Raw genomic sequence first — 13,396 nt, forward strand, 5'->3', positions numbered from 1 at the left:
TTAGATCTACGGTCTGTGAAAACTTCTATGGATCATAGTTTGGACCCGTAGGATAAAATTTAATATAAATTCCACAGATGGGATGTAAGGTCCATAATCCTCACTCTCATCGCCTGACCATAAGCCCTATGTGCCTGCCTCGTGTTCAATATAGTAATCGAATGCTGAACAAGATCCACACAATCCTTAAACCTCTTACTACACCCTTTCTTACCAACCCCACTACACACAAGACAACTAAATTCCCCGCCACTCTCACTGTATTTCTCATAATACTCTCTCAATCCACCATCTTCCTAAAACAACTTCGCGATAAAGTTCAAATTTTTCTCCCCCTTTTCCACTTCTATAACATCATCATCCTCAACCTCATACATATCCCCATCATCATCCTCAATTGAGTATTTCAAATAAACCGATGCCGCCTTCAACGCCCGTTGCTAAGATCCATTCCCAGCAACACTAGCCAATTCTTCAACAGTGGGCAAATGGGGTTGCGAATTTGGTTGTGCAGTAAAACTGGGCCAGCCGAATTTCATGTCGGAGCCATTTCAGTAGGAGTTTGACAAATCCATTCAACATCAGAAACTATTATAGCTTCCTTCAGCCTTTTTGATTTCTTCATATTTCATTTCTTGAACTGAGTAGAACTGGAAAGTTGTAGACTCACTGGGGTTTGGGGATGGAGATTGGCGTGGAAATGGGGTGGGGTTGGGGGGACCTTGATGCCATAAAGAATGAGGTAGAGAACATATTGTATTAGTCTCTGCTCATCGTAACGATTCATTGGAAAATGTGACATTCTTGAACTAATTGAGCAAAAAGTTTTTGTCTGATATTGTAAAAATGCCGGAGAATCACTGAAAATTGAAGGGTTTGGAGAAAAATCTTCGGCTCCTGTGAAAAAATGGGTTCTTGAAAGCATTAAACGGGAACTGAAAATGAGGATTTTGGGTTGCTGGTAATTAAATAAACAAAGAGTGGTTAAAAAATAGGAAAATAATTTAGGTCCAAACTTGACTTATTTTTTTTTTGCTTAACCTCTCTTTGTCTATTTAATTACCAGCAAACCAAACTCCCCCTTTCTAGTTCCCGATTTCTTCCGTCAAGAAACCATCTTTCTTCACCAAAATTGGAGATTTCGCTCCTAACCCTTCAATATTCGGCGATTCCCTGGCATTTTTACAGTAGCAACCAAAACCCTTCTGCTCAAATAGTCAAGAATGTCACATTTTCCAATGAATAGTTACAATGAGCAGAGATTAATACAAAAAGTTCTCTATCTCCATTCTTTATGGCAACAAGGTCCCTCCCCACCCCATTACCACCCCAATCTCCACCCCCAAATCCCAATGAGTCTACAACCATCCGGTTCTACTTAGTTGAAGAAATGAAATGAGTAAAAATCGAAAAGTTTGAAGGAAGCTTTAATAGATTCTGGTGTTGAATGGGTTTTTCCAACTCCCACTGAATCGACTCCGGTCACTGAATTTGGCTGGCCCCATTTCACCGCACAACCAAATTCGCAAGCCCATTTGCCCACTGCTGAAGAATTGGCTAGTGTTGTTGGCAATCAGGCTCAATAATAGGTGTTGAAGGTGGTATCAGATTATTTGAAGTACTCAATTGATGATGATGGTGATGAGGAGGATATGTATGAAAATGAGGATGATGATGCTATGGAAGTGGAAAAGGGGGAGAAAAAATTGAAGTTTTTCGCCAAGTTGTTTGAGGAGGATGGTGGGTTGAGAGTGTATTATGAGAAGAATAGTGAGAGTGGTGGGGAATTTATTTGTCTTGTCTGTAGGGGTGTCGGTAAAAAAGGGTGGAGGATGAGGTTTTAGTATTGTTTGGATCTTGTTCAACATTCAATTACTATAGCGAACATGAAGAAGGAGCATATAAGGCATATGGTCAGGTCATTTGTTGAATTCATGGATGGGATATTAATAAGCTTCCATCCATTGTTTTGTGTGTAAGTGGTAAGCCTAGTGAATCTTGTGATAAATCGGTGGAGGCTCAGATAATTTACCGTTATTCCATTGGTTTTTTAAAGGCATTGTCTTTATTGTTAAGTTTGCATTATGTATTATAGAGATTAGTGTGAAATGTGCTCCAAAAGAGTGGAACACATAGATAATTCATATTGTTGACTTAGTTAGTTTGGGTCAACTAATTGAGTGCTTGTTTTGACCGTCGAGAATGTTGGAAAGCTTACTGAAAATACTTAACACTTATCGGAAATTCTCATAGCTTGAGGCATGTCAAAAGACATTGTCCATAAGGATATTTCACATGATATATGTGTATCCCAGGATTCACAAGCTCTTTTAGTATATAATTAGGAGCACAAAAACTGACAAAGATTCAATTTGTAAGAAACCGAACACAATCTACTATTAGAAGAAGAATTTATCTTTTTATTTATTACCTCTAAGGGTTACCTCTCATGTGTGGTTTGCGAGTTATTGCATAGTAGCTGAGTTTTTACCCATTGGCCACTCAAAGGGAGGCGACTGTTGTTTCTCCTGTCATAACAATAAAATAAAAATATTACCAATAAGAAAAGGACTTCGATGGTCACAAATTACTCATAATCAGAAACCTGTTAGCCACAAAGCCTTGTCTATTAAACTTAAATGTCATTAAATTGGCTTTAATGGTAATGTCATATTAATGACAATATAGAGGAAAATGTATGTTACGCATATGAGTAATATTAGGAATTGTGATGAAAACATAATAGTCAATTAAGAGTGTTCAAAGAAGGATGGTGAACAAGGTTGTTAAAGTGTGTGACCATCTCATCTAAAAGCTTAAGCTATTAGACAAAACACACTTTCATTATTTAATTATATTCTCAACACTCCCCCTCACGTGCGGGCTTGATTTTTTTTGCATGGGCCAAGCACGTGGAAATTCTTTTTAATTTTTTGGGTGGCGGTGAGATTTTCGATCTCAGGACCTCTGCTTGCTCTGATACCATGTTGAAGTGTGTGACTATCTCATCTAAAAGCTTAAACTGTTAGAAAGGTCACACTTTTATTATTTAATTATATTCTCAACAAAGGCTACACAAGTGAATAATAAAGGGTCTATTATAAAAAGTAATAAGAAAGATTAATAGACAATCGATGGCTTGTAAAGGGATGGAAACAAACGTCACCATTAAGGCTATAAAATCAATTGTCTTTCAGTTTACTAATAACAAAGTAATTCTGTCACACCCCGAGCCTACACCCTGGACGTGGCTAACACTCGAGAACCATTGCTGGCCCTAAGCAAACCCTTGGCCTGGCTTACTTACTCAATGGAAGACTTAAACAAAAGAAATAGTCTAAAAAGGAACTTGTGAAATAACTTAGGGTGTCTTTTAGTAAACATTCAAACTTAGCCAAAATGGCACCCTCAAGTCTCAAAACATAAGCCAAAAATAAAGTAGTGACAAATGAATTTAACTAACTGATTGTCTGTCTATGAAGCCTCTAAACAACTGAGATGGATGTCGGGATAGGCCCACGACATCCTAATGAACTAATAATAAAACTGAAAGCAACAAAAAGAGTCCTCTGGAATGCAATGAGGCTCACCAACTTACTCTGGAGTGCTCACTGGATCAACGATGTGCTGGATGCCGATCCTATTTTCTTGTGTCTGTATCACAATAAGATGCAGGCCAACTGTTATCAGTACATTGAATGTACGAGTATGCGAGTTTGAATTCTAAACAGAACATAGGCTTGAAAAGAATTTGAAGAACTTACCTCGCTCAACTCAACTCAACATAATTGAACTCATTTCAATATAAAGAAGTTTAAAACAAGTGCAATATAAAGAAAGACTGTTAAAAACATGATGTTAACTCTGTGTGTATGCAAAGATACATATAACTCTGAAATGTATGTTAAAATACAATAAACTATGTATATAAGAATACAATTACTTCTGTGGGAGTTTCTCTAACCGACAACCATCATGTAAGAGCTATTGTGATGATACAGTGTTTTGCCTCACGCTGCCAGGGCCGTCCTATACCTTGCTGGGGTATAGAACCTGAACTACTAAGTGGATCCACTAGTCTATGCTAAAAATCACTAAAGGAATCATCTAAAAAGTATGACCCTTTTCTACCCATGATGGCTACATGGTTTATGGGGGTTGTGAGTTGTCTGAACTCTCCCCTATATCAGTACTCAATACTACTCCAAAAAATATGATATTTGCTATTATGTTTAAAAACATACTTCTTTCTGTGATTTGAGATTAGTGCTCAAAAACTTTGCTCAAAAGCTATCTTGGAAATCAAAGTTTCCTCTCTTGCTTTATTTAGAAAATGATTACTCTTTTTTGAAAACTGGTCCGAAGACTCTTTGGAAATCGAGGTTTCCTTTCTTGTTTAAATGTGAAAACATTTTAAACCCTTTGGGAATACATAGTTCCCATATACTTTTGAAGAAGTGAACTTCAAACTTTAATCTTTAATCTTTACTCAACTTGAACTTTAAGTCTTAAAACAAAGTTAAAACATTTGGAAAAGACTTTTGGAAAACTCTAAGAACTTCTCTTGACTTGACTCTTGCTTCTCTTGATTTTGATCTTAACTTTCCTTGAATTGGATTATGTATTCAAGGTTCACTATCTCATATTTATGGATTATTTCATTATGGTTAGATGTACCTTAGAGTGTTGGAATCAACTAGAAAACATCGGTACATTGCTAAGGAACTAGTACGGGAAGTTGCGGAAGACATGGGAAGAACTAGCGTCCCTGCCGCTCTGAAAGGCGCGGGGCGCTAGAGCACAAACTTCAGAGCTGAAGTTGTGGCGCTCTAGCTGGCGCGTAGCCCCAGAGCCCAAACTTTAGACTCCGAAGTGGGGCGCTCTGAGAGGAGCGGTGCCCCAAGCCCTTGCCCAGAAAATTCCTGATTTTTCTTGCTCGTTTTTCATCTCTAAACCCTCTAAAATTCAATGGTTATTTCCCCTAACACATAGAATCATTTTTACCTTCAATATAAATCAGATTCTACTCGAAAAACACAACTAACAACATGAATCAATCTCAAGAAAACTCCAACAATACAACCCACAAGAACTCAAACGAATGTCATCAAGAACTCAAGGATTTACTTTCAAATCTAATAACTTCGCTGAAATAGAATCATGATTGGAGCGTGGGTGAACTAACCCAACGTTATGTGATCTCACATACCTTGTAGGGATCACCCCGACGAAATCCACAAGCTAAACTCGACGATCTTGACGAATCTTACTTCTCTTCTCCTTTCTCCTCTTCTTTTCTCTTTTCTCCAAGCCCTAGTGTATTTTGGTAAAAGTGTAAACTGATCTAATTCTGATGAGAACCTAACTTCATTACCAAAAATGAAATAAAATAATTGGGCAAGGAAAAGACCAAACTACCTTTTCAAAATCCGGATTGGACTTTCCTTATTCCAACAACCCAACTTCCAAAGGGCATCACTCACTCATACGAACTCGGAATCGCGTAAACTCAGCGGTGTTGGAAAGATCATTCCAAGAGATTTCCTACCATATCTGGAAGTACCTCTAAATCATCCTGAGCTAGAAGTTATGGCCGTTTGAACTTGGACAAAACTCAACTTATTATAACTTAACAAAATTTTCAGATTTTCATTCTTTCCAAAAATGACTATTTCCAATTATTAGCTTCTTCCTAGTTGTTTCAAATTGTGAGATGTTTCAAATTCTTGTTTAGATAACAAATCATTTTTTTCAATAGAGAATTCATCATTTTGGAGTCCAGATGTCAAGGTGCTTGCAATGTTGAGAGGTTAGATCATTTTCAGAAAGGGCATTTCTTTGGTGGTTGTATTTGTGGAAGGGGAGAGATAGGAAGGGAAGCGAGAACAAGGAAATTGAATTGTGATACATCAATATATTTATATCACTCTGGTCAAGTTTTAGTCGTGATTAAACCATGAAGGTATAAGCTCAACCATTCTAGTTTGCATTGATTTAGCCAAGCAAAGCAAAATACTAGTTATTCAGTATTGTTGTCCCATAAATTGTGTGTGTTGATTTTTTGAAATATGCAAATACCAAGAATCAAACAGGAAATTGAGAGAGACTAGGGGAAAGCCATAGGAAGTACATGAGATAAAACCAGAATATATTTCATGAAATGAAGAGACAAAAAGAATAGTCTGTCTATTCTAGAAAAGTCCAAGTGTTTGTATTCACACCAAGTAATCATAAACGGAAATAGCCTTCTATTTGACTGGGGTCTATCTTTAGGTATTAGGCTCTAAACTTCATACTTTAAGTTTGGCCAATTCAAATGATGGATCCAACAAAACATTACAGGGGAATGAAGATGCTGGTGGTAAAGATGGTTTGAGTGGTCTAAGCAATACACAACATTAGAGGTTAGTTTTATGTATTTTCTATATGTGTGGTCTTATATAGTATTGGATAAGATTATATAGAGGTATTCTTTGTTTAGCACAACTTCCTAATTGAAGCCAATGTCAGCAATGAGTTTCCTGAAACAACAAAAGAGAGCACAGAGGGTGCATCCAATTGTCCTATAAGACTTTTTGTTGTTGAAATGTGGTTCCATGAAAACCTACTTCTGGATTACTTATCTTATTTAGTTTGTTTTTCTGAGATTAATAATTTGTGAACTACCACTCCTTTATCAAATATAAAAGGGTTAAGGCACAAGTACCCACCGAACTATACCCAAAATTCCTTCGACACACCTAAACTTACCTAGGGTCTTATTACCCATAAACTATGTTAAAATGGAATAACATAGTTTGTGTTTCTCACCATACTTGTCACTAGGTAGAATAGTCAAACTCATCATCTCTGTGTTAGATGCCCTTCTCTGTTACATGATGTCCTTATTTCTAGTCCCAACAAGTGTTACTAAAATACTAGACAACATTAGATATCTTTCTTGTGGCAAGGAAATAAGGAGAATAAAGGTTTCTAGTTGGTGAAATGGAAGGCTTTAACAATGAATGAGAAGAAGAGGGGGATTGGGACTCAGAGATCTGAAGTTTTAGAATAAAGCTTTAAAAATAAATTTCTTTGGAGATACACACAACAAGACCCAAATGTTATGGGTAAGGGCTATCAAGGAAAAGAATAAGGAAGGGGACATATTGATGAAAAAGGAGATCAACACTTCTTATGGGGTTAGTATATGGAGATCTATCAACGTCTTATGGCCTTTGCTGAAAAATTGAAGTAACATTAAAGTTGAAGATGGTAGTAAAACTATTTTGTAGAAGGATATATGGTTAGGGACTTAGAGTTCACAAGAGAAATTCCCTAACATCAATCTTGTACTTCATCAAAATAATACAGTGGAGAACAATGGTCAAACAAAGGTTGGGATTTTACCTTTAGTAGAATGACTAATGCCTGGGAGGTGAGTAGGGTGATTACTTTCTTCAATCTGCTGGGAACTTTTGGATGTTTACAAGGAGTTGACTGATTATGGTGGAATGGACACAACAGTAGTGCTTACAAAGTGAATGCAACTTACAAATATATGAATCAAACCAATCATCAAATGGTTAAATGGCCTTGGAAGCACATTTGGAAGGCTAAGATACCATATAAGGTTTCATCTTTTGTATGGATTTTGGCACGAGAAAATGTTCTTACTCAAGATAACTGGATGAAAAGAGGGATTACTATCTGTCCACGATGCTGCTTATATGGGGAAACTACATAAACAGTTGATCATCTTTTCCTCCACTGCAAAATAATTGGTCAAGTATGAAGGTTGTTCCTGGCACTCAGAAGTATCACATAGATAATGCCTGGAAAGATTTCTGAAACTCTAGCAAGTTGGGCAGAAGCAGGTTTGAAGGTCAGAGATAGAGGAAGATTGAGAATAGTTCCAGCTTGTATATGGTAGACAATACGGTAAGAGAGGAATTCCAAATCTTTTGAAAATAGGAGCAACTCTATCCAACAAATGAAGATGAACAATATTTTGCTCTTTAGTTTTAGTGTAGATAGTCTCACTGTGTAGAAACTATTGAAATTCTAGATATAGTAGACTAGAATAACTCCAGTTTCTTAAAAGTATTTTCATATAAATATGGTGCAAGTACATCCAATGTACTGAATGATGTTAATCATATATAGAAATACACAAAGTTACCAAATTTTTTTTTAAAAAATACTTTAAAAATTTTCAAACCTCTCTCTCGAGCGTCTTCTACTGTATCTACTCTAGTTGTCTTCTCCTATGCATTCATATGCTATAAACCTTCCCATCCTTATCCATCACTTCTACCTCCTTATCCCTTTGCCGTGGCCTTTTTTTTTTCTCTCATTATAGGAGTTTCCTCTATATACCAAACCAATCCTTTGCTCAAACATTCTCAAAGACTTACTGCTACCCCTCCTTTATCTCTTCCTGTATCCAATGAAAAATTTCATTTTCATGTTCGTCTTAGACATGGCGTGTCTTCTTTCAGTCCTTTTGGGCTTCTGCTGTGGTAACTCATAATTTTTCGTTGCTTAGTTTAGAAGCATTTAAGGGAATTGGGGATTTTGGGATGGATTCTTTGAATGTTAAGCAGAAATGAATATGAGTATGAGGTTGTGGATGATGAGTCAGGAGCTTAGAATGAGAATGAAATTTCTGTTTCTCCGGCGTCTTCTCTGGTCCACTTCTCCAGTTGTCACGTGTCAATCAGAATAAAACCCTAGCATTCCAACACATATTCTCACCATATTTACTTTCCTTTGAGAAACCAGATCTCACGACAAAAATGATTTGAGTGAGGTGGAAAAGAACCAAATAAGTAAGAAGACCAAGTTCTGAAACTAACGACATGTAAATATGACAAAAGAGGTACAAATGACAAGGCTAACTATGGATTCAGAATTAAGAAAGAGAAAAGGGATTTTTAATGGAAACGAAAAGAGATTTAATGTTGAAAAAAAATGTGACGCGCGTGTAAAAGGTTAATATCTATTGCTACAACAAGTTTTAACTCGAGACAAAAATTAATAATAAGCTAAAAAATTTTAGTGTAGCAAAATATCTCTGGCTATATAGTTTAACTATTGCCACAATTTTTTTGTAACTTGAAGAAAAAATGGTTATTTAGCTACAATATTTTGTTTTAAATAATTCATTGTGGATAAAAGGTTACTATTACTATTCAACTCATTGCAATAACTAATAAGTAACTACAAAATTTTGTTATAGCAAAAAATTATGGCAATATCAATTATCTATTGCCACGATATTTTTATAACTTGAAGAAAAAATATCTATTCAGCAACAATATTTTGTTTAAATAGTTTATTGTAGCTAAAAGCTAACTATTGCTACAATAACTTTTATAGAGTTGCACAAACTTATGATCAACCACAAACTTTTGCTATAGCAATAAAGTTGTAGCTATTTGGGAAATTATTACCACAATTTTGGCAATTGTAGAAAAAATAAGGAATTAGCTTTGTCGATTAAATTTTCGTGGCTAAATTTTTTTTACAAATTTATAAATAGCTATGAAATTCAATTTTTTGTGACTATTACTAGGTAAAAGCTATATTTTTACATCTGTGGCTTAGATTTTGTAGCTATAAATATACTTTGTTGTAGTGAATTCTATGATATGATGCTATGAGATCGAAAGAAGATTAGTGTCATTGAAGATGACCCAGCCTATCCATGGATGTTCATCATTACAGAGCAACACAATTACGCGTATGTGACATTAATTTCCAATACTGCACCCCTAGATTACATGTTACTTATTTGAATTTCTAAAATCTTAGTTTAATTGCGACTTGTGACAAAAAAAAACCTTTTATTAAATTTGGTGAAATCATCCACCCACCTATTTTATTGTTGCAAATGAATGAATTTACATTCCAAATTTCCTGATCGAATTCCTAACTCTGTATCACTTTATGTGGGATTGGACCCTGACTCTTTGTTGGGTATTTTTATTGACGACGATTGCTTACTCTTTTAATTGGTTTTGAAGAGTAGTTTGAGCGTTATCAAAAATGGTGTCATTGCCGGGGAGTGATGACTAAATATTCCATTTGAGAAATTAGTTTTTAATTTTTTTTTAGTTGTGGTGGATTGTTGCTGGGTGTTGTGGTTTGGTGAAATGCAGGTTTAGGACATGAGTGACCACGGTGGTGACAACGATAGTCACTACGTGTAAAACAAAATCATGGGTGATTTGAATGATATAAATGTGAAAATAATTCAAACCACGGGAGCCATCTGGATACCTTTTACAACCGGGAGAGCATTCTTTCATGTAACCAGAACAATGCTACAATTGCTCCAACTACAAGGAATGTTTGGAGGTTAAGCTCATGAGGACCCCCGTGAACACCTTCAGAATATTGTGGAGGTGTGTGGGCCGTTATTGTTACAAAAATATCTCACAAGAGTCCAAGAAGATTAGGTTATTTCCATTCTCTTTGATGGGTGAAGCTACACGATGGTTGTCGAAATTGTCAAATGACTCTATCACTTCTTGGGAGGAGTTGAATGAAGCTTTATTGGTGATATTCTTTCCCCCCTCGAATATGGTTAAACTTCGAACCCAAATCTAAAATTTAAGTGAATTGGAGGTGAAACTATACATGAGACTTTGTTGTGGTTCAAGAAACTACTCTTACAATGTCCAACACATGGTGTTCCAAACAATTTGTTGTTCCAATACTTTTATTGTAGCCTTGATTCAATCAATAAAGGTTTGGCTTATCAGTTGGTCCATGATGGATTAATGAGAAAATCGTATGAGGTAGCAACATTGTTGCTAGACGACATGATAAAGGTTAACCGATCATTGAATACTAGAGAAGACCATGTGTGTACTGTACAACTGAGCATGAGCAAAGAATAAATCAAAAAAGACAATGAACAAGATGAAACCATGGCTAATATGATGACCCAAATCGATTTGTTGTCTAAACATGTCATGGGAAGTGAACTTAATTTGGTAATACGGTTGGAACATGTCATGCCAGATCAACACTTATCTCACTCCAAGGCAAGAAGGACCGTTGCCTAGCGACACCGTCCCAAATCCAAAAAATGAATGTTCAGGAAATTAGAATTATGTCATGCCACGGCGTTAAATAAGGCGCTTCTTGGGGGAAACCTAAGTCTTTACTTTTATTTTATTACTTTCAATAACCTCTTTTATGAGTTAGGTTGAAAAGAAGTCAAAGTGTTGTGAAGGGGAAAATAGGCGATGCCAAAACTATAACGGCGATCCACTGAAGGCATTATGCGAACTCATTCTTATCCACCTTCTAAGCTTGAAAATGGAAAAAAAATGTACTGTCAATTTAGGGGATCAAAGCTCCAAAAGACGATCCACCGAAGCACATTATGTGGACTCCATCGAGTTTACTGAAAATGCCTTTAGGTTTGGTATTCGTTCAAACCTCTTTAGCAAGCTTCCACTCCAGTTGGTGATATGCCGAAGGCACTCAGCGACGTTAGTCGTGATGCTGAATGTGTCTGCTATAAGAAGGGCAAGGTTATTTTCATTTTCAAAAAGAAAACCATTTACCAACTCTGAGACCCTTTCCTCCCTTTCATTTGCAATAACATATTTGAGTGTGCAAGTGACCTTTTTGTGTTATTGTTGAGTTTGTGAAATGCATTATATTTCTAGATCAGTTGATCCAAACCATAACCTCTTGTGTTCTTGCATTTTTCTACAATGCATGATATTAGTTGATTTCATTGGGTCCTGCTAAAATGATCCTATTGAAATCTACCCATGAGTTGATTGATTATGTTTTTGCCTAAATTGATAAATTTGAATGTTTTGGTTACTTGTTGAAATTTACTGGTAAATATTGTTGGGTCTTGGTTGAATTTGATATGGGTGAAGTCTAACTAGCCCAGTGTTGACCCAATTGCATGATTTTTCCCTGTGATAGATAGAGTGATGACTTTCTTAATAGAAAATTATCAATTTGAGCAATACTTTGTAAATTTTGGGGGAAGTCTGAGAACCCGTGAGTAGAAAAGCTTGTGGGTAGATTATAAAGTTAAGGGAGTACTAGATATTGTTGTGTATATTGGTTTAATATATGAAATTAGGTACTAGTTTGAACACCACCTGTTCGGCGGGCTTGTCTTATTTCGCCAAGACAGTTAGGTGAATCACAAAGTAAGCCACAACTCGCCTTCTTAAGTGAATATGTTACCTTGGGTATTGTTCCCTTTGACAAACTTGTTATTATTCGCCGAACCCACTTGACGAATCACCAAGTGGAAGTGAACATCGCCCTTGATACCTAATTCTTTCCACTTTGCATTGTCAATTTTAGCGGACTTGTCATAGCCTTCCGAAACCAACTAGGTGAATTACCGAGTTGGAATTGAATCCACCTAATATGCCAGAATAATTTGGTTTTTGGTACTTTCTAATTTGGCTAGCTCACTAGAGCTCGCCCATCCTGTTAGGTGGGTTGTCTTCTCAGTAGGTGAGCCTTGGAACAATTTTTAAACTGTGCTTTCAATTGAGTGTGACTTCAACTAACCTTCACCGATTATGTATTTGAATGATTGTGCATTGTAGATTTTAGCTAGAATTATAGAATGCAGGTAGTGACTTTAGATATAGAATCTGATAGAGAGTCTACTCCTCCTCCTCCACTGAAAAAACAAAAGGGCATAATCATCAACGAGCCATTTGACGCTCCTCGTCCATAACCACCCACTTTATGATCTTTTGCGCGTGCAAGTAAGAAACCTAAAAAAAGGGTTGCAAGAAAAAGAACAGGCATACAGTTCAAACTGGTGCCACCTTCATCTACTCAAGCACTGACATCAAGAGTTCTCCTGGTAATTGCTCCTAGAAGCTTTTATAGGCTCAACGCAGCTGGAGAGCATACCATTCTAGAGAAGAGACGATTTTCCACAAATGGTTTTCTAAGAGACTACCCGGCAATTTGGGATACCATTCAATTTCACAAGTTCAAGGGTTTCACAAGACCTTGTAACCCATATGTCCCATCATGGGTCAGAGTTTTACATGACTTATGCTCATGCCTTTCCAAAGAAAAGGAAGGGACCATTTGAAAGCCATTAGAAGAAGTGGAAGAGCACAGAAAGATGGTACAATTCCATGCGGGAGAAATAAACACAACCCTTTGCACTCCCTCAAATCAGGCTGACATGTTCCTGATTCAGATGCACCATGAGCTTGATGCTCTAAAAGGGTGGTTAGCACCATTGATATTTGAATACTTTTTCACCTAGGATGGCTGATGGTGCAAGAATTAAGAAGAAAGATCTGAATATAGGTGCTCAGTATTTGTTCAGGTTCATAAGCAACAATATCATGCTTTTCTAGAAGAAGTATATCTTCCGGCTAGACAAGAGAAGATCTCA

General features: G+C 36.5%; 2 pseudogenes; one reads left to right on the top strand and one right to left on the bottom strand.

The window, feature by feature from the left end:
• Positions 1–59: 59 nt before the first annotated feature.
• Positions 60–802, bottom strand: LOC125861331 (uncharacterized; annotated as a pseudogene).
• Positions 803–1,223: 421 nt separating this feature from the next.
• LOC125861332 (uncharacterized) lies at positions 1,224–6,661 on the top strand (annotated as a pseudogene).
• Positions 6,662–13,396: the final 6,735 nt, after the last annotated feature.

The sequence above is a fragment of the Solanum stenotomum genome, chromosome 4 (assembly GCF_019186545.1).
Source record: "Solanum stenotomum isolate F172 chromosome 4, ASM1918654v1, whole genome shotgun sequence".
Classification (NCBI taxonomy): domain Eukaryota; kingdom Viridiplantae; phylum Streptophyta; class Magnoliopsida; order Solanales; family Solanaceae; genus Solanum; species Solanum stenotomum.